Source organism: Danio rerio, chromosome 6 (genome assembly GCF_049306965.1).
Source record: "Danio rerio strain Tuebingen ecotype United States chromosome 6, GRCz12tu, whole genome shotgun sequence".
Taxonomy (NCBI): domain Eukaryota; kingdom Metazoa; phylum Chordata; class Actinopteri; order Cypriniformes; family Danionidae; genus Danio; species Danio rerio.
The window spans coordinates 33,391,482-33,415,000 of record NC_133181.1 but is presented as its reverse complement, the minus strand read 5'-3'; the positions used below and the strand labels follow the sequence as shown (position 1 = coordinate 33,415,000).

The following is a 23,519-nucleotide window of genomic DNA, read 5'->3' as shown; positions in this document are numbered from 1 at the left end:
CCCTCTTATTTATTCCCCTGCTCTGCCGGCCACACCCACTCCTCCCTCTGCCCACAGCACTCCACACCCATCATGAAGCATTTTTTGAAAAAATTCTGAGGTAGATTTGAACTGGAAGAGGGGGGTTTCATAGCCCTTTAATGAAGTTTTCTAAGGGCTGATAATTGTAAATGATTCCTAACACTTTGAAGATGCCTGGAAGCAGAACGCCAACGTAATGATATGATAAATACAAGGTTATGCACTAGAAACCTTCACTGCTCTTGCCTTATCACATCCTTGCTGACCTACACATTCACACTCATACTGTAAGATCATCTTACTGCTACCTCTGGAAAATGTAAACATGTCTGCAAGATTAGAAAGATTAGAGACACACATTAAGAACTACTATCGCAACATAAGAATGCTGTATGCTGCACGTACAAGAAGCCCCATGATTGACAGATGTAATGTGTGCACAGAGTACCTGCAGTGACTTTTACTAATATTGGCACATTTGGTAAATATGAAAAAAATGAATGAATAAAATTATATAATTATGTATGTGTGTATATATGTATATATATATATATATACACACACACACACACACACACACACACACACACACACACACACACACACACATATATATATATATATATTTATATATACATACATACATACATACATACATACATACATACATACATACATATATATATATATAAACAAAGCAGTGGCCATTGAGCGCGTGGCGTCCTACATTAGAGTTTTGACTGTGGGTGCGCTATACTTACACTATTTATACAACAAACTGGTGAAAAAGTGTGGATGTGTATGTGATTTGGGACACATCTAGGCAAGTTTATTATTACATCTACGTCTTTTCCTCTCTATATGCACCAGACACTTTTTTATTTTATTTTTATTTTTGTTATCAAACTTAACTCTTTCTGTGTAGAATAAAAGGCAATGAGAACTTTTTATACTAAATGTATTGAGAGTATCTTAAGCTTTTCCTTTTTACACTGATTCTCCTCACTTTCTAAAAATAGCCTTCAAAACTTAGTCAAGACTTGCTCCAAGATTGTTGGTTTGCCTCTGTGAAGTCTAGCACAGTTACATGAATAACAAATGATTAGGAAAATTCAAAGTGTGATAGGAGATGATTCCCATCCTCTGAAGCCTTTTTTTGTATTGTTGCCCTCTGGAAGAAGGTTAGAAATCATTCAATTACTTTCTTATAGATACAAATTCACATTTATTCCTGAAAGGCTTCAAAACCTTTAGCAAGTTTGTAAATTTTTCACGTAAAAAAAAGCAATAAGAAATTTACCAACTTTTTTTATGTGTTTGTTGTATCATAAAGCAACTGCCCTAATTTAATTGCCCCTGGTGGGATTAATAAAGTTGTCAAATTTAAAAGATTCAGAGGAATAATATATTGCTAATGTCTGATTATCTGAAGGGCTTCCTTTACACTCACTTGTAGTTAATTGCTTTGAATTGAATTGGTCACTTTGGATAAAAAGTGTCTAAGATTATACATGTACAGTAAATGAGTTTTGCAAAATGAGAAGCGGCTCTAAGGAAACAGCAAAATTCCTGAGAAATATCCATTTCCATTAAATTAGTGAGTTCCACTTAAGTGGAGATGTTATGTAAGTATCAGTGTGGTGTCTGGAGGATTGTTTGGCCAAAAAATCACAGCTGGAGAACTGAGAAGTTAGTTAGGTCTGGGTGTCAGAAAGTCTCCAAAACTAATATCTGACATCACCTTACATAGTTTAAAAGGTTTTGAGGGGGGAAAGTACCCACAAATGTCTGAAATTACAGAAAATGGTTTTAATCAGGTTGTTTTTGTCATCGAAAGCATGAAACGTCTTTATTTTTTATGTTGCCGTCTTGAGAAAAAGATCAGAAGGTTAAACAATAATGACGCGGCCTCCTTTCATAGCCTCCTTCACCCATATTTACCCAGGGTGCCAATATTAGTGGAGGGCACTATAGAGAAGGTCAGAGCAATGCTTTTATCAGCTGACTGGATCACGTTCCCCACTGCTATCCAAAAACAAGCTCTTAAAAGCATCTGAGTGCAATGAAATGGCATGTCATTGAATGTTTCTTTTATTTCCCAACAGACAAACAATCCACCCACCCACTTTTGTAAACAGAAAATGATGTAATTAGTCTTTACTGTAATTCAAAATTTTCTTATCTGTCACAACCTGACAAAAGCATTTGTCTAATTTAGCCAGAACCTCTCAATGTTTTGTTTGTTTGTTTGTTTGTTTTATTATTTATCTTGGTTTGTTTTGGTTTGGTTTGTTGTGTTTTGTTTTTATTTTTAATTTTTTTGTTTTTTACAAGATTAATAATTTTAGTAATCAAATGGTTTGTTGTTGTTGTTGTTCAACTTACTTTAAAGAATGTTTTTGTTTGTTTGTTTGTTGTTTTTCTTTCTTCTTTGGGAAATCCACCCCTTTCCTAGTGTCAGATCATTAGAAGCATTTTATTATTTTGTTTATAATAATAATAATAATAATAATTATTATTATTATTATTATTATTATTATTATTATTATTATTATTATTATTATTATTTGGTTTGTTTTTGTTAAAGCTTTATTTGTACAACAAGCATTATTGTACATTTTACAAGATAATAATAATAATAATAATAATTATTATTATTATTATTATTATTATTATTATTATTATTATTAATATTAATGTTATTATTAATTATTATTATTATAATGATAATAATTATTATTATTATTATTATTATTATTATTAGGGGATGGGGTGTGTTTACTTTTTTTTTCTTTGTTTTCTTATTTTCTTTCTTTTAGATATATATTTTGGGAATCCAACACTTTCCCAGCAGCCAGATCCACCCAAGCGTGGTGCCAGGAAGCTCTGGTCAAGGGCACCTTGACCAGTGTGCAATTAATTCTAATCTAAAAATGATACCAGTGTGCGATTCACCCTGAAAGAGCCATCAAACAAGGGTTGCCGTGGTGATAATATCCTGCCTTTGCTCTATTCCAGTACTGTATCTAGATACAGTGGCAGTTCCAGTCACAGGACTAGTCAGGGTGAACAATTTTAGTCTCTTGTGCTTATTTGTGCGGCACTTGCTGAGCAGTCATTCTTGTGTCCAGTAACTATCCATTTCCTTTTCCCCTTGGGAAATTCTTTTCTCTTCAGCTCTTTTCTGTCACTTTCAGTAATGGCTGACTAGGTCTATATTTAGGCTGAATTCTTCATCATAATGTCACTTGTTTCCAGTTTCTACTACTACTAGATACTTCAAACTGCATAGTTGCTTTGGTTTTTAGTTATTTATTTTTATTAATATTTTCTATTTATACTTTATAATCTCGCACTGGGGAAAAAAAGTTTTGCTTTTACTTTTTACTTTTTTCTTTTTCTTTTTTTACTTAAGAGTTTTACTGGGGTTATTACAAAACTTTGATATTGCAATGGATTTAAATTGAGTTACTTGACAGTTAATTAAGTTAATTGGATTAATTTGTGTGTGTCTGTGTGTGTAGCATGTTTTGCATTTTGTTTTATTGATTTGTGTTATTGTTAATATTAATTTACAAGTTTCTTTGTTAAAAATGCTAAATAAATTTGTATTTTGTTCTTATTAGTTATTGTTAATATTAATTTAAAAGTGACTATTAATGTTGAGCTGTTTATTCTTTTCCTTTTTTATAATCATCACATTTTGGCACAGTGAAAAACTACAAAATAAAAGTGCGTTCTTGTGCATACGTACATGAATTACACACAAGAAGGCAAGGCATGTTTATTTATTTAGCACATTTTATACACAGTGGCAATTCAAAGTGCTTTACATAAACAGGAATAAAAGAGACAAGGAACAGGAAAATAAAAACAGAGTAACAGTGATTAAAAACAGATTAAAATGTGTTAAACAGGTTTTAAAAGATTGAAAAATAAAAGAATAAAATAAATGTGTCATCTGTCGGACGTAGCACAATGCACATTCAGTAAAGGCACAGCTAAACAGATGTGTTTTAAGTCTTGATTTGAATGTGTCTAATGATGGAGCACATCTGATCATTTCTGGAAGCTGATTCCAGCAGCGAGGGGCGTAGTAGCTGAAAGTGGATTCACCCTGCTTTGACTGAACCTTTGGAATTTCTAGCTTATATGATCCTAAAGATCTGAGTGATCTGTTAGGTTTGTATTCAGTGGGCATATGTATTGAGGTCCTTGGTCATTTAGTGATTTATATACAAGTAAAAATACATTAAAATCTATACTGAATTTAACTGGAAGCCAGTGTAAAGACCTGAGGACAGGTGTGATGTGCTCTGATTTTCTAGTTCTGGTTAGAATCTTGGCAGCAGCATTCTGGATGAGCTGCAACTGTCTTACTGGCTTTTTAGGAAGGTCAGTGAGGAGTCCATCACAGTAATCCACCCTGCTGCTGATAAAGGCATTAATATGTTTCTCTAAGTCTTCACTGGAAACAAAGCATCTAATTCTTGCAATGTATTTGAGATGATAGTATGATGATTTAGTCACGTCTTTGACAAGGCTACTGAAACTCAGCTCTGACTCCAGAATAACACCAAGATTCTTGACCTTATTTTTTATTGACCTATGGTACGCATTCACCATAAGAATCTCATCCCTGTTCCCAAATGCAAGTACTTCAATTTTCTCTTTGCTTAACTGAAGAAAGTTTTGGCTCATTCAGATGTTAATTTCATCAATGCAAACAAGCTCTCTTAATTTTGAGAACACTAGATCAAATTGCAGCTCATCTCACACTTAAAAGTTTCTTGTTTTACCATAACCCTAGAACTCTCGATGAAAACAAATCTCATCTGCTCATGTTTTTTTCTTTTTTTTTTTTCTCTCACTGTCAGTCTGAACAGGCTTCAGATGCATGAGGTTGAAATGTGCTGGGAAGGTTTTCTGGGAAATCCTTCAACCTGTCGTCCTCCCTGCTCTTTTAAGCTGAGGTTATTGAATGTGTGTGCAGGTTGTTCACGTGCCACACGTTCAAGCTTAACCCAAAACTCCAGCTTTGATCCGCGATGCTTACGTCAATAGCAATCTATTCATGCAGAACCTGAATCGGTTGCATTTTCTGCTTTTGCTAACAAAGTAGAAAGATCAGAGCGAGAGCTCCTCTAAATCTGATTTTGCGTCAGAGCTCGAGGAACGGCTCGCTTGTTTGGGCTTAATGGTTTAGATCTGGATTGACAGGCTGAAATGTGATCTTCGATGAAAATGTTGTGTGCAGCATGAAGTTATTTCCTTGGCACAGGTTTTGTTGGCTAATGATTTTAGAGTTAGCGTCCCGACAAAACATTCAAACTCCCCATCTGGCATTATCTGGCAGGGGTGTTGTTGGAGCTTGTTTTCACTGGAAGTCACAATGGTGGGCTTTATAGTGGTCCACCCTTGGGAGCTGCAACCTGCGTCAGTGTCATCGTCACGGCTGTTGGGGTCAGGATTCAGAATGGCACGAGATGCATTGGCTCACGTGTAAATCTGCAGGTTCAGTTCATGCATGAGTGGAAATCCTGCAAAATGAAAGGGGTCTTTGGAAAACTTGGCGGCCGCAAAAATGTTTTGGCTAATTTCTCGGTTAGCTGGAGGCGTAAGCTCAGATTTCCCTCTCATATCAACAAGAAACTGAATACATTATTTATTCTTTATGATGTTTTTTTTTTTCCTTTCTCTCTATTGATTTTCTAGTGATATGTGAATAAAGTTCAGCTTAAAGGAAAACAAGAGAGTTTGAGAAGGTCTTTATGAGAGGTGAAGGTATTATGAACAAGCTCGAACAATGAGCTTTGTGTTTCCTCTCGCATGCTCATTTGCCACAGGAAAGACCATAAGAAGTCATTTTATGATTATGAGTAGGAAGTAACACAGACTCTTCCTGTTTGTTTTGCACGGATATGCAAAAACATGTGTACCTGGTTATGTCTGTTGTTTTGCATCTGTTTTACGATGCAGGATTCATACATTAGAATGTGCGTCATCACATATTTCTGAATTGTGTTCTGTTAACACCTTGCAGTGTTGCTTTGCATGTGGTTTGAGACCGCACTCTGCAAATGTTTGCTTATTTTATTAGATTTTTATGTAACATTGTTAACTTTAAATGCAGTCTTGGTTATACATTAAAAAGTATCTTTTCTAAAACAGACTATTAACTGTTCTTCAATTAATATTGTATTGTATCTGCTTAGCATAGTCTCATTAAAGCATATAAAAAGAAGTAAATGTTTTTTGTTGTTGTTTTAATACTACTTATGTTTACTCATTATTGATTATTAAAATATATTATATTAAATATATTAAATATTTATAATATTATATATACATATAAATATATATATATATATATATATATATATATATATATATATATATATATATATATATATATATATATATATATATATATATATATGTATATAAATATATATATATATGTATATAAATATATATATATATGTATATATATATATATATATATATATATATATATATATATATATATATATATATATATATATATATATATAATGCAATATATATATAAACATGAACCATGCAAAAACATTTGATGCAATATATACAAAAACATCTGAGAATAACTAGTATTAAATATTTTGAATGTATAACACAAAATTACTCCAAACTTTTATATAACAACAAAAAACATATTACTCAGAGGATTTTGAATTAAATAAATAAATATATAAATAAACAAAAAAATAAATACAAAAAGTGATCAGTGTTTTATGCTGCATTAGTGTGTTAATAGGTGTGCATAATCATGTTTTTTGGCAGTTATAAAAGTGTGTGAGATATGGAAAAAGGGCTAAACCTGTTTTACAAAACCTTTTTAAAAATATAATGGCTAATGAACAAAAAATATAATAATAACAAACAGATAATATATATTAATTATAAACTATAATCATTATCATTGACAACTAAAGCAGCTTTACAAAACTGGGTCCAAAATGACCTGAGTGCATAAATTTGCATTGGATATATCTACACATTTTAAAAATGATTCAAAGATGATTTCTTGGATTTACTCATTTTTTTATGTTTTTATTTTACGTTAAGTGGTTTTACGTTAATTGATGCAAGCAATTTATTTGGACTGAATTTAAACGAACAAATTGGGTTGAAAATTGCAAAATATAATTAGTTTGTTTAAATTCATCGTAAGGCTGTGCGATTTCTGGAAAACAATATCTAATTGCGAAATGTTCTTTTTTGACAGATATTGCGATTTCGATTTGATTTACAATTTATTTTGTAGTCAAGCTTCAGCTCAATAATCTGTATTGTAACTTCTTACTGCTAAAATGCAGTGAGTGTTAGTTTAAAAAAAAGGCTGAAAAGACATTAACTTCAACATTTATTCAAATGTTTTTAAATATTGAGAAATTAAACACTAATTTTTCTCTAGAGCAAGCAGTAAGTTCAAATAAAATTACCTTACCTTTCTGTAAACAAGTTCAACTCAAATTAGGAGTGTAGCTTATTATAAAAACAAAATAATAATTATAATAAAAATACAGAGCACTCAGCAAACTAACATAACTGATAAGAGGCAGATTGAAACGTTTTGATTGGGCAGAACAAAAGTGTGCTCACTTAATTTTCTAGTAAGACTGTCACACACAGACGGCAGTCTCACATTTGCTCTGGGTTGGGGAAATTAAATAATACATATATTCCATATCGCAGCCTCTCACGATTAGCTATTCGCAATGTTTCAAACTGCAATTGCGATTCAATTAATCGCACAGCCCAAATTCAACGCATATAAATAGTTTTATGCAAAAACAATTTTGCATAAATTATTTTTTCTCAGGGTAGTTAGTTAGTATGTAAATAAATAAGTAAATGTATAATTAAACAAACAAACTAAATAACTGACTAAATTGGGGAACATAACTAAGTCTTGCAGAGTTTTACTCCATTTCTAAAAATATTTAGTGTATTTTTCTGGTCAAAACAGTCCTGATTGTGTCATGAGTTTTAAATCTTAAAATAAATCTAAAAACAAAATATGAATAATATCAAATATTTACTATTTTGCACTCTTAATTTGTCACTAAACAAATTCATATTTAAAAAGAAATCCCCTGTCCCTAGTTTGTCTCAAACATTATACATGCATCAACATATCTACCAAAACCTCTTTGACCAGATTCGTTCCAGAAGAGGAACTGCAGACTTCGAAAAAGCCCTTTTTTCGAAAACAGCACGGTGCTTCTGGTCGAATGATTTCCATTCATCATCTACCTCAGACTGGAGTGCCATAGCAACAGCTCTAGCAACAGCCCACCCAAACCAGCCAGGCCTGGCAATAAAGTGGGAAAACGTCAAGCGAATGGAAGCCTTTGAGGCTGGAAGACCACGATGGGTCAGTGATATTTAAGTACACCACATCCTTACCTCGGTAAGGGCCTTGTAGTGAAGCAGTAGAGTCTGGAGCCCGGTTTCTCTCGAGCCTTGTGTGTGTGTGTATGTGTGTGTGTACATGACCGTATCTGCATTTGTCTTGGGCATTTGAGCACTAGCTGACTGAACTGATGTGTGTTTGTGTGAAATGTGTGCATGTCATCACAGCCTGACTGCCTGACTGATGTCTAGAATGTGTGTTGATTCAGTGTGTGAAAGTGTGGAATGCCACACTCTCCTCCCAAAGCCCCTGGTCCACTGCTGCCTGCCAAACTGGCCTCAGATCCCTGCCCCGCGCCGTGTTTATACATCCAAGACCCCTAGAGACGACGTGACATCATCAATAATATTTTCAAACACCTCTGGTCTCTAGCGAGGGGCGTGTTTTCTTTTGCACATAGGGGATTGTTGGAGTTTTGTAACGCGCTAAGTGCGTCACGACCGTATGGGTTGTGTATTGATGGATTGATATCTTAGCTGATGGCATTTATGATTTTTTTATTTAGGTTGTTAACAGCAGCTGGATTCACTTTGAACTCTTATATTCAACTTGCATTGTTCCACTATGTAAGAATTATGGTATGAGCGATAAGAACAGGCCTCCTGGCTGCCATAGTCTAAAGACAAGCGTTTTCAAATGCCTATATAAATGTTAGGTACGCTTAACCATTGACGTCAGCTTGGATTGTTCACATGCTCGTTTTGAAGGACTATTATGGATCTTTGGAGACACAGTGCCCCTAAACTGTTCTGATATATCTCTAGAGCATAACAAACTCTTATGCTCTCTATGGAATATTACATAACTCTGCATTCCCTATCAGTTTACTTCAAATTGAATGTGTTGTACTTTTATAGAAGCTTTAAAAAATGTTTTTACCAAAATACAAGGTATTTTTTACAAATTTCATTGTGTATGTGTTTACAATTTGTTGGTGAATGTTGACATATATTGTAGAAACTGCAATTAAGTTGAACTAAATAATGTGTAATATGTATATAACATATATAATACTCATGTATTTGATTACATGTACAGTGCTTGGCATATACGAGTACACCCTTCACAAATCTATCTTTTAAATTTATATTTTAATAGGAAGATATACAATATTATATTTTTGCATATATAGTTGAAATCTGAATTATTAGCCTCCAAATCTGGAGCTTATCTAACAAAATAATTTAAGATATCGGTCCCAAAACTACTACACCCAAATTTATGTTACAGAAAAATGTTAAATACAAATTTAAAAAGAGGAAAAATCAAAAGAAACGATAAATTGAAAAAAAAATGTTGAAATTTTGGAGGTTGTAATTTGTTTTTGCTATATTTTGCTTGAATTTATTTGCATTATCTTTCTATTTCTAAATATATTTGGTGACTAAAATAGTATTTTAATAAATATATCTGTTTAATAATCTGTTTTGTTTAAATGCACCAAAATAAATTGCTTAAAGTTAACTTAGTTTATTTTAACTTTACAATATATTTTATTTTAAATAGAAATGTATTAAAACTGTAATGTTTGTATAAAACGATTACTACTACTACTACTACTAATAATAATAATGATAATAATAATAATAATAATAATAATAATAATAATAATAATAATAATAATAAATATACTGTTTAGATATAAGAATATAATATAGATTTACAATTGTAATTGTCAAATATATTACAAATGAGTATAATGTGTTGTGAACTAATGATATTATTAAATGGTATTAAGTATGCAAATATGATTTGCATAAAATGTTTTGTGGGTGGCATCTGTGTTCTGAAAGTAATTTTGGTTCTGCTTTGCATGCCTCATGCTGCATTTTTTTTTTTTTTTATCAGTGACCAGTACATTCTCATGGACAGTTATATAAGAAATAATAACAGTAATAAGCAATATTACATTTTGGCATATTGGTAGTTAATTTGTATGAATTTGAATGACCTCATTTGCATGTTTAATGTGATCTGTTTACCTCCTACTGATGATTTAGAGGTAAAGGATTTTTTGTTTTTGTTTTTCTGTAAAAAAATCTGTTTTTCTAAAAATCATATCTTTCTGCTATCTGAAAATGTATAAGGCACAGAAAATGGGAAAAACTTTGGAGTTTTAAAAACTTCATACGATACGCAGAGATCTACAGGATTAGCAGTGAAGTTAAAAAAAGAAAGATGTGACATCAAAACATCACTGTGAATAAGAAAGCTGGGATTTTTCAGCATATGACAATGATGTTTATTGGGATTAACTAAACATTTTTCAAAAGTGTTTGACGTACACAACATAGATTCAAAGCGTATCGCTTGAGACTCTGACGCACATGGGTTTGTTATTGTAGGGACACATATTATTACAGAGACTAATTTGAATTTTTGATACCACAAAACATGGTGCTTAGACAAATAAACTGTGACTGGTCGCTTGTCCTGTCAGTCATACGGCCTTCTGGGCGGTCCTTCCACAATTAAGCTTTCGATGGAGTCCAGACCCTCTGCCGTTAGTCTCAGTTTCACATAAGAACTGGGTGGGCAAAGACTTTAAACAGGGATCCTTTGGTCATGAAATATGTAAATATAAAAACATTTCTTGACTAGGAAACTAAAAAAGTCATTGACAATGCTTTGAAATGATGTAGTACATAATTACTGTACATACATTTTATTGTAATTGACTCTATTTTTTCACTGGCTGCAAATTCTTTGAAAATAATAGATTTTACTAAACTTTAGCATTACTTTAGGTCTTTATTTAGTGTTTTTTTTTTCATCTTTTATGTAGTCATTGGTTACTGTTATGCAGAAAGATCTATTTATTTCCTTAAATTTTGCTGGTCTTTTTATTATAGCTTTTTATATATTGCTGGTCTTAAATTATTTACTGCAGATCTTGAGTAGAATCAGTTAGTGTGTTTACCAGATCTGGCTTGCTGATTTTCATATAATTTGCCTGTAATAATATAACCATTTCGTTTTGTTTCTGCAGTTGTGTAGAGTTCAGTGCACCTCGAAAGCTTTTTATCTTCATGACTTTAGAGTCTTTACAAGTCGAAGCCCAGTCCCTCAAGCCAATAGAAACAAGAGGTCAATGCTTGAAAAACACTGCTATCTTTACTCACAGGGCTTAAGTGACAAAGATGGAGATATAAAGGGTCAGAGACTCTGTCAAGTGTTGGAGCCAGCTAGAATGAATTAGATTTTTTAAGCAAAGTCTTTTTGACAATTTATAGGCTTTCAAATCTCAAATGAAAAAGATTCACTTATCTAATGTTTTCAATGCACACAAACAGGCACACACTCTTTTTTTTGTGTGTTATATCGATTCCAGCAGCCGGCTTTATTCAGACAGCAGTGTTGATTAATGTGTAGACAAATCTGGGATGAGTGATTTTGGATGAGAAGAACAGATGTGAGTGCAGAGAAGTCTGTCTCGGGTTTTCACATTGGCTCTGCTGTGGTGCAGTGTTTGAAGGCTGGGAGCAAGCACCCTGCTAACTATTTGAGTTATGCCATTGACGTCAGCACAGCCATAAAGCAGACAAACTGCCCTTCCCCAACCAACAACCCTGCCAAATGGCCTGCATGTCTTCAAATAAGCTCAAAGAGAGAGAAAGAGTTAGGAGTAGATGCTTTTGTTTGGGTATTTTAATCAGATTTAAATCTCCCGTGGACAGTTGGGGAAAACAGTCTTCGCTTATTTAAAAGAACCGAGATGAAAATGACATTGCTGGCTCGAGGTTTTATTTCCTTCTCAGAATTTTCAGAATGGGGAAATAAATCACAAATACAAACATGTGTGAGTCAACTTAGTGGAAGTTGTTTATGTCGATGCAGGTGAACTAACTGGTTTGGTTGTTGGACTTTTGTCTTTTTAACAATCATTCCACATCCATTTATGAGAAACGTTCACTTGATGCATCACATCAGGCAGCGTGTTGTTATTCTCCTCATAGCTTGATTAAAGGATTAGTTCAGCCGAAAGAATATTTTTTCATTCATTACGCACACCCATATTTTTACAACCTCACGTGAATAATGCTTTTCAAAACACACACTCACAAAAGATTCTCAAATTCGTCATTGTTTTGATATTCTGTTCTAAACTAGACAGAAATCTCAGGTTGGCACAGACCCAGCCAGATCTAACATTTGCAGACACACTTACATGTGCATGTGGTTTATGAGGACTCTCCATAGGTGTATTGTTTTTTTATACTGTAAAAACCTATTATATGGCCTTACCCTACCACTTAACCCAACCCTTACAGCAAACTTATGGCAAATTTTGAATGTCAAAAGATTATATCATTATGTATAATTTTTAGGTTGTGAGTTATGACACAGGGCATGTCCTTGTAAACCACCTTAACAGTGTAATATTGCACTTGGGTCATACCCGTGTCACTTTTTCACATGCTTCATTCGCATATTGTTAGTGTAGATTTATTTTATAACATGATTGTCACCAAAGTGTACATGAAAGATATAAATTTTAAATATTATTAATTTAAAATCTGTTCAAATGTTTTCTGAGACTGAGGATTATTTTTTCTTGGGGTCTTTATATTCACTGCCATTACGCTCGATTCACACTGCGTTTCAACGTCAACACTTAATAGAGGGCGTGTCTGAAGTTGAAATTAGTCAGCAATCGGCTACTATCTGAGCTGGTGTATTTGCATGCGATCTGATTGGCTGATGCTTCCGTCGATGCTTAAAGTTGAGAAAGTCCCAACTTCTGCTGCGAGCAACGCCACTAAACGGCACAGATGGATCCACAATGCAGTTCAGCTACGCCTGACGTGACCCATTCAAAGTGAATGGGAAGTCTTGATGCTGACTCCACGTGTGATTACTTAGGCAGTCTGATAATAACAAATGTGGCATAAGAATGTAAAAGTAGTTATAACTTCCAGAGTCATAAACAATTATTATTGTTAAGTGTAAACTTCTCTCATAACATATTTCCTTTTTTTTAGATACGGTTGCATGATATGCCTGAACTAATGCTGTTTGATTTACATTTCATAGTATTTACTTTTATTGATTAGGGTTTTGGGCAACACAGTGGATCAGTGTCGCTTTACAGAAAGAAGGTCGCTGGGTCTAGTCCCCGCTGGGTCAGTTGGCATTTCTTTGTGGAGTTTGCATGTTCTCCCTGGTTTGCTCTGTTTTTTCCCACAATGAACATGTGGTATAGGGGAATTGATTAAACTAAATTGGCCGTAGTGTTCGTGTGTAAATGAGTGAGTGAGTGTGTTTGAAGATTTCCCATTACTGGGTTGCAGCTGGAAGGGCATCCTCTACATATGCTGGATAAGGCGGTTCATTCTGCTGTGGTGACCCCTGATGAATAAAAAGACTAAGCCGAAGGAAATTGAATGAATGATATAGGGTTTGTTTTATCTTGAACAATTATAAATACACAAACATGTGAAAAATGCCATGAATTTCATAAAAATGCTTTTACAGGATGTCCGCTGGGTGTTAAGAAGTCTTAAAATAGATTTCAAAAAGACTATTTTAGGCCTTAAGAAGTCCTAAATTTACTGAAACTATGCTTTGTAGGTCTTAAACAGGTTTTGAACATCATTTTAAGCCGGTCTTAATTTTCCTATGTACATGTGAAGCTACCCAATCAGGCCAAGACCATCTCAAATTTAAAAATAATAATTTAAAAAATTCATCATTTATTCATTTTTCTTCAACTTAGACCCTAATTATTAGGGGTCGCCACAGTGGAATGAACCACCATCTATTCCGGCATATGTTTTATACAGCAGATGCCCTTCCAGCCACAACCCAGTACTGGGAAACACACGTACACTCTTGCATTCACACACATACTCGTACACATACTGCCAGCTTAGCTTATCTAATTCACTTACAGCGCATGTCTGTTTTGGACTGTGGGGGAAACCGGAGCACCCTGAGGAAACCCATGCAAACGCATAGAGAACATACAAACTCGAACCAGTGACCTTCTTGCTGTGAGACAACAGTGCTAACCCCTGAGCCACCGTGCAACCCCAAACTTTTGTCAAAGGTCTATTAACTCTATTGACCAATGTACTGTAGTTTCATTATCTTACATCCTTGCATCAATTACTAATTTATTGGAGAGTAAAGTTTAGACAGGAAAGTGAGGGGAGCAGAGAGAGAGTGGAGCAGGATCGGAAAAGGACATCAAGCACTCAGGTTGCCGTGAGCACCTCAGTGCTGTATATCAGCACACTTAACCACAAGGCTATTGACATCAGCACGAAAATAATTGTTTAAAGGTTCTTCATGTATTTATCTTATGCATTCGCTACCTGGTGAGGACACTAAACTGAATAGTCTGTTGTGCATAAATTTAGTTTATTATAGTTTTAAAAAAATGTCTTGTTTTATAGAAAATATGTTGAGAAAATGTAAATGACTATAGTTTGCCTGTTTTGACACTATTTGAAATATATGGCTAAGAAATAACTAAATTTGAAACCTTAGAGTTTAACCCTGTATAAGTAAAAATTTTATTTCATAATGGTCCTAAAAAGTTTTAAATTTGACTTGGTGAAACCATCAGAAACCCTGATAAAGACTTCGGAATATGTAAGAACTTAAGTAATCTGTTGCAAGTAAGAGTAAGTAGCTAAACCTTTATTTAATTGGTTAACATTATCGCATTATGGGAAATCACAGGTGATTAGGATGATATGCTATAGACATGCTGATGTCTGACTTGATCATAAATCTTTTCATTTTCCTCTCCTGTGCACCTAACATATCCTATCCATCCTGTTTCCCTGACGATCGAAAGGAAAGAAAAACCTGAGTGGTGGTGAGCATGATGTCCGCAGGTTTGTTTTATGACCATGTGAGCTGTAAAATAGTTTTCGACTTTCAGCTGGTAATGAGTGGTCTCCTCCCAATCCCCCCTCCACCACAGTTTTTTTCCACCCCAGTTCATTCATTCATATGGATTTGTTTATTGAACACAGCTGAAGTTACACGTGAACTGAAATGTTGGGTGAAATCCAAATGACATTTTTTTGTGCTTTTGAAGGGCAATGACTCCTGATGTTGTGAATTTAATGCAGCCAAAGGGAAATTTTTCAGTTTTGTAAAGTTACAAAAACAATCACATTTTAATTGCAAGTCACATTCAGTTTCAGAATGAAGTATCAGTGATGTACAGTGACAAACATGAGCCCATAATACTCATCCCTTGAGGGTAGGACATCATAACGGTTACTTCAAAATTGATTTCGCCCATAATCTGGCCATGTCCCAAAAGCATTAAAAGTCCAGATGGTATCCATTAAAACCATGCTGAATTTCATCTAACATCACACATCATCATGCGCCGCTGACCCCATATTGCCTTAGGAATCTCCATTAGCTGTTCCAGTAATGGTAGGAGTGAAAGAAAAACCAAACCTGACAAAAGTTAGAGCTAATTGGGTTATGTTGGCTTCCTAGCCTATGGTAATGGGGTTGGAATGGGTCATAGAGGTACTGACAACAGCCCTATTGAGGTCTGTCAATACCCTAGACTTTGGTGGCAGGGTTCAGGCCAGGTGAAAGGACAAAGCTTTCCCTGTGTGTGTATGTTCGCTTTAACCGCCTAGGGCCTCGTGAATACAAGTTTGGATGTTGTGTGGTCGCCTACCCCCGATCCCCTCAATGAACTGACTTGACTCTTGGAATGTTACTCATCAATTCGGAGCAAATTTGGAAATTTCCAAATGCCACTGTCAACAGGGCCTTTTCAATTATGGCTGGGTGATTAATCGAAATGAAAGTGCAAACCTGATTGAGCAAGGCTGAAATTGTCATCAACAACTTGTCAGGCAAGTGCAGTTGTGTGATCAATAGCAAATCTCATCTGAACTCCAGAAAGGCGCTCTCATGTGAAATCTTTGAAAACACCCATTAAAAAGAAACCAAGGAAATACTAACAGCATTGCATTATAAACAGAAGATTTAACTGCTTTAATTGATGCAGCATGAGTAATAATCCCACAACTACGGATTCAATTTATTTCAAACACTCAACTAAAGTTATGAAGTGAGTTTGAAATAAAAACATGTTATTAAATATGGCGTTTTTACATGCAGCATTTACTACAGAGGGCTATAGGTCTTAGAGAAGCTACGCAAACAGCTGTCATTATCACAGAATGTTTATCTCAATGTTATTATCTTCTGAAAAAAAAACACAATTAAGACTTATGATCTTTAAAGGGAAAGTTAAATTGTTTTTAATGGATATCATCAACTTTGTTTACCAACATTCTTCAAAATCAATTTTTTATTCAGCACAATGATGAAGGTTTCAATGCTGGGGTTACAATAGAGATGTGGTCAGTATGATGCACAGATGCAAGGCGCATGCACATCTTTGTGACCAGCTTGAATCCACTACAAAGTTTATATGTTGACATCAATTATCTGCACATCGAATTTTCATTTGCATGGATTCCTATTAAACTAAATAGATTTTCATGAGTGAATCCACAACTTTAGAGCCAAATATGCAGCTTTTGTCCATGTCCACAGATGTTTTCTAGCTCAATGTGCATTCACAATTGATTTTTAACTTCATAACTGCCCTGTCTGTATAACTGCAAGCCTAATATTTTATGTTGCTGGACCTAATCATAAATGAACATTGCAACATTGGTTAGAAGTCATGAGAGTATTACTAGATTGTCTCCTTACAATTTACCAACAATGCATTTGCTCCCGTGAAAGACACTCTACTTTCCTAATGTAGCTTTCCATTTACATGCCAACTTACAGTATTTTACTCTACTAAACCTTAGTCTGGCAAAGCAATGCAAGTTAAGGCAAGTTTTTTATATAGCACACTTTATACACACTGGCAATTCAAAGTGCTTTACGTAAACAGGAATAAAAGAGAGATACACATCAGAAAATAAAAACAAATAATAAAAGTGATTAAAAACTGATAAAAACAGATTAAAGTACGTTCAGTCCATCAAATGTACATGTTCCTCCATAGTTGCCCACATACAGTGTGCAGGTACGGTAATATCCCCTTCTTGTTTAGGTATTTTACAGGAAAAAAATAGAACTGAAACCTTTCAAATTCAGCCAGGCATGGATTATTACCATATTCAGTCAACAAACAAGATAATTATCTCTTTCAGATTTCACATGTTGCCTGAAGCATCTTTTAAATAGTTTATTAGTGATGGTTCATTCTTGAATGATTCTTTAATATAACTTGTGAACCGCGAGTTGTCTCAAAAAGGGATTTGTTCTTTTTGAATTTATGTCTTGAACTTTACATTTTAAGTATCTCACATTTAGACAATCTTGATGAATGTTTGTCACATGGAAGGGGAGGGGGGGTAATATTTCAAGAGGACGTCAACTGTAGTTGGAATTTAACTGTCAAGAAAATGTGCAAAAATGACCATTAAATCGATACACATTTTTTAAAATTCAATTTATTGTGTTTTTTGCATATGAACTGTCAATGATGTTCCCTAGAAATCATGCAAAAATCAGCCAAACAGAAGAAGACTTTGAATTAGTAAACTAAAGATTTACTAATACTTGGCTACAAGTTTTACAATTGCAACATTACTTATAACCAAGATAATTTTTAAAGGGAACCATCAAAATGAAGCGCAACCACTGCAAAGATTTAAGCCTGGGGCAAGCAGATGTATGCAGCGGTGAAGGGCAATTTAGACCATAAACGAATGAGTTCAGAATGAGGAGAAGGGTTTGGATAGCGATTGGGAAGGAGTTTCAGACCACTGTTGCTTGGTTGCTTGCGTGCCATGCTCTATCCTATAATTTCGCTCTTGGCAGCTATTTTGCCCAGCTTTAGTTCTTGATTCTAAAGCGTACCCCTCGTAAATGAGAGCGGAGTGTATTCTGGAAGAGTTCTGGAGATGGAGACAGGCAGCTTTGTGATTGAGAAAGACAGACCGAGGGGGCTGTTTTTCAACACGCAGACCTTGTAATTTGGGAGGATTTTGCCTCGTCCCTGTCTCTCTCACACCCACGCATTGAAATCGGCGCCAAGTTTGTATCACAGACCGTGTTAAACTGCAGTTGGATGCAGCTGAATTATTTTGAACTTATTCGAACCTTAATTTATTTGTGAAAGATACTTGGCCCTCAGTAAAACTCATTGCTCGTTGGCGGCCCATTTCTCTTTTGAAAATGCAGCTTCAAAGTCTCGTGCTTTGTGTGGTTTGAGATGGCCAATTCAACAAGCGCTCGTTTCAACTTGTGCGAAGGACTCCCATTCATGTGGTCTGGTCGTCTGACTGCGGTCTTTTCCAGCGCTCTACGTTTATTCAATGTGTCTGTTGTTGAAGTCTTCAGAGCCAAAACAGTGGCTTCTGCCTCCTAATGGAAAACATTTCATTCAGACCAGTGCCGAGCTTCTCAGAAATGGCCATGTTAAGACAAAACCCCCATAAAATGAAGTGGGGGAATGTCCAGTTGCATAGTTGTATGATGCTTTATGTTGCATTTAAAGTGTGTTGCATTTGTTGAGAGAGGTTCTTGCATCATAAATGAGTACAGTGTCATCTTTGTTTCACATTTGCTTAAAAAAAAAAGATTATTTAGTGTCACTTTAGGCCAAGAATTGAGTGTGTTGTATTTTAAGTTTTGTTTGAGTGTTTGGAGATTGCAAAAAAAAACTTGACAGTATGTCAAAACCCATTGGCACTTTTTGTCCTCACGTGCTTAAGCATTGCTAAATAAGGTGTTGGGTAATATGTCACTGTTAGGTTCACACCGTTCTGGGTGTATACTGGCCAGCAGTATAGATATGAGTATAAATATATACTTTTCTTTCTAAAATCAACAACAACAAATGAGACAAAGATTTATTTACTTGGAGTGTTAAATTAATTGTAAGTATACATTTGTTTTGTTTTGTACTGTATCATTTGTTAACATTCGGTATAACTAGGGCCAGACGGAATCTGCGGATGTTTTTTGCAATTTCTGTAGAGAATTTTGGTAAACATCTGCACATTTCTGCGGAAGTATCATAACACTAAACCTTAATATGTGAAATAAATAAAAAATACCTTTTTAACTTTTATTTAATTTTAAAAATGCAAATCCAATTAGGTTCACTTTATTTGGTAAACAAAGCAAGTCTCTCATATAATATATCTACTAAAACACAAAAAATATTACTTTACAAACTGCATTGTGCATAAATCAGATGAACATTTTCATATTAGTCAATAATATTACTGTAATTAATTTAAAAACTGAATAAATATAAGTTTACACACATTTACTCAAGTAAATAAACAGAAATAATGATAGGCAAAAAATCTGCGGAAAATCTGCGGAATCCTGCGCGCACAGATTTTGTGTGGGCTTAGGGGCCAGACAGTATCTGCGGACATTTTTGCTATTTCTGTGGGGAATTTTGTAAAAAAAAAAATAATAATCTGTGGATTTATGCGTAACTAAAAACTTAATATTTCAAATAAAAAATAATACCTTTTTAACTTTTATTTAATGTTTACAATGCAAATCCAATTAGATCCACATATTTGGTAAACAAAGCAAGTCTCTTATATAATATATCTACTACAAGACTGTATTGTAAAGAAATCATATAAACATTTTTATATTACTATTATTATATCACAAAATATAAGTGAAATTAATTTAAAAACTGAATAAATATAAATTTACACAAAAGTAAATGCATAGACTCAATGATGAGCTAAAAATCTGTGGTAATCTGCTGAATTTCCGTGCGTGCAGATTGTTTGTGGGCCTACTTAACTGACTATATGTGCTCAGCATTAATGAGTACACCCTCTTTTGAAGATGAATATTTTTATACATTTCTCATTGAATAAAACCATTATATTTTAGTACATTTGAACAAAGATTTTATTTAATATTAATAATAATAATAAAGACATTACTTTTTATTCGTTTATCAGTGAATACAGGCAATACATTTTAGTGTGTTTAAACAAAAAGATTTATTTAACAGTTCACTCAATCATTCATTCATTTTCTTTGCGGCTTAGTCCCTTTATTAATCAGTTGTCACCACAGCGAAATGAACCCCCAACTTATCCAGCATTAGTTTTTTATGCAGCGGATGCCTTTCCAGCTTCACCCCAGCACTGGGAAACTCCCATACTCTCTTTAGTTCACACACCTAATCATACACTAATCTGACAATTTTGTTAATTCAATTCACCTATAGTGCGAACCTGGGGAGAACATGCAAACTCCACACATAAATGACAACTGACCCAGCCAGGGCTCCAACCAGCAAACTTCTTTCCGTGAGGTGACCGCGCTACCCACCATGAATTAACTCCATGAGTTAATTATTTTACTTATTAAAATGAGACTTTGTTCACCGAACAATTTAAGGAATAGATTGATAACACATTTAAATTCAAATGAATTATTGTGAGAGCAAATTACAAACCACAAAATTTCTATTAATTTGATATTTTTTATGTTTTTATTGTTTTTTTTTCCTGTTTATTAAAATTGTATTTAATATTTAACCCCAACATATTAACTTCTGATCTTAAATTGTTTTGTTGTTGTTGTTGTTAGATTAGTTCTAGTTTTGGCTTTGCTACTGTCATGCTGTATATGTATAAGCGCAAGTGTATTATTGTAAAGCATATAAATGATGTTAGTTTAAAAGAGAGATTTGTGAGAGGTATACTCAATTATGCTGAGCACTAAATTACACAGTGCAAAAAAATACCATTTTTGGAAATCAACATTTTATCCATTTCTCAGTGAATATAGGCCATGAAGTTTTGAAATTGTAAGATAATACAATTTAAATTCAAGCTAAATATTGCAAAAAACTAAATAAAACCTACAAAATTTCTACTACATTTAATTATTATTATTTTTTTGTTTCTCTAGAGTTTTCCCCCCTCTTTTTAAAAAGTAGTATTTAATATTTTTCTATAGCATATACATTTTGGCTGTACTAGTTTTTGCACTATTTTAGTAGGTTATTGTGTCAGATAAGCTCCAGATTTGGCTTCAGTACTGACTAATCTTATGTATATGCACAAATATAATATTGTATGCCCTCTTATTAAAAATATTGATTTAAAAGATAAATTAAAAGATAAATATGCAGAGCACTGTAGATATACAATTTATTTATCCATTCTATTAAATTAAATTCTAATAAAATTCTAATGTGTTAACATTAACAATGTACTTTTGCAGCAATTCTTGTTAACATGTTCAGCATATATCACTACTCATTCATTCATCACATCTTTTCGGGTTAGTCAGACTATAATCAGGGGTCGCCACGGCGGAATGAACCACCAACTTATCCAGCATATATAAGCAGTGGATGCCCTTCCAGCTGCAACCCATCTCTGGAAACATCCATACACACTCACTCACACTACACTACATACACTACAGACAATTTAGCCTACCCAATTCACCTGTATCGCATGTCTTTGTAGTGTGGGGGAAACCAGAGTACCCAAAGCCAGAGGAAAACCCACATGAATGCAGAGAGAACATGCAAACTCAACACAGAAGCGCCAACTGACCCAACCGAGGCTCGAACCAGCAACCTTCTTGCTGCCCTACCTACTGCATCACTGCGTCACCCTATATCACTACTCTTTAGTGTTTATTGTAGTAAACAGACTATTGCAAAGTGTTACTTTTAAATTATTTAGTTGAGAATAATTTTATAATTATTGTTTATTTTTCTAGTTTCCACTTTCTTGAAAGTCTGTAATCGCTTAATAATAGCACATAACTGTTTTTAATCTACAATATACTGTATTTACTTGATTTCAGTCCCCCCCCCCCCCTATTCGTATAAAGAGAGAGAGAGAAACACATCTGTTATGCTGTTTCTCAATGTCCTTTGGCTACAAACAAGGTTTTCCAGAATTTCCCCAACTGTCTTTCTTTTTGCTTTCTTTCTTTCTCTCTCTCTCTCTCTCTATCGCTATCTCTCTCTCATCTTACAATCAGAACCAGAGGAAGTGTAATTCTTAGTAGGCCCATTGAGAATTGAGCTTACGTCAGACTTCATGCTTCCTCTTTATTGGAAATGCTATAGTTTATCCTTCCACAGCTTGACTAAGCGTTGAGACACTGCTCATGAATTCAGGAGGGGCAGAGATGAAGGGAATGAGAGAAAGGAAAAATGACACATGTGAGCACATGCTCCTAATCTGATTCTCAATACTACGTATCAGGAAGACAGAGACACACAGCTGTTACCACACACACCACATCCGATAGCTCATGCACGCACTTTAACACCTTCAAACGACTTTAAGACATGATGTGTTATTTGCGACTTGACGTGACTTTAAACGACACTCATGCAAACCCATTCTGTGGCTGCAAAACGTAAATGCTTATACTTCTTCTAAAACCACACCTACGCTTGACCTGAACCGTCAGGCTCCTCACACAAACAAAAGAAGTGTCACTTGTGACGTCAAATATCGGAATGATAATGGCAAGGTTTATGACAGAAGAAAACAGAGGTGCTGACTAGGAAATAGATGATGCAGACTCGCATACTTATGGAATCTTATTTCCTCCTTTCAATAAACAGAAAGCGATGAAAGTATATTACATTTTTTTTTATTATCTCACAATTCTGACTAACACAAGATATTCATAATTAGGAGTTTAAAAAGTTAGATTTCAGAGAAAATAAGGCTCAATCACTTTTCTTTTTTCTTTTTTTAACCTTAACCAATCAATCTGTCTGTCTGTCAATCACATCTCTACTCTTGACATGAACTGGTGTTGTCAGGTTCTTCACACACAAAGATGTGGTATTTATTGTATGACATATCTGAATAATTAAGGCTTACATTAGAAAACAACAGCAATTTGTAAGGAAGAAAAATATTTATTTATTTATATATTTATTTATTTAGTTAGTTAGTTAGTTATTTATTTAGTTATTTATTTAGTTATTTATTCATTTTTCTTCGGCTTAGTCCTTTTATTAATCTGGGGTGACCACAGCAGAATTAACCAA

General features: G+C 34.2%; 1 protein-coding gene and 1 long non-coding RNA gene across 15 annotated transcripts in view; one reads left to right on the top strand and one right to left on the bottom strand.

Moving 5' to 3' along the window:
• pde4ba (phosphodiesterase 4B, cAMP-specific a) overlaps window positions 1-23,519 on the top strand; it is a 331,706-nt gene that overhangs the window by 283,163 nt on the left and 25,024 nt on the right. The window lies entirely within an intron of this gene.
• On the bottom strand, window positions 3,791-8,759 carry LOC141386302 (uncharacterized). 2 transcript variants are annotated; one of them, XR_012408014.1, is made up of 3 exons: window positions 8,473-8,759; window positions 8,213-8,377; window positions 3,791-5,561 (listed from the first exon to the last, which is right to left on the bottom strand). It is a non-coding gene; the product is annotated as an uncharacterized lncRNA (long non-coding RNA). The 2 variants fall into 2 exon arrangements; XR_012408013.1 differs by having other exon boundaries at window positions 8,207-8,377; window positions 8,473-8,753.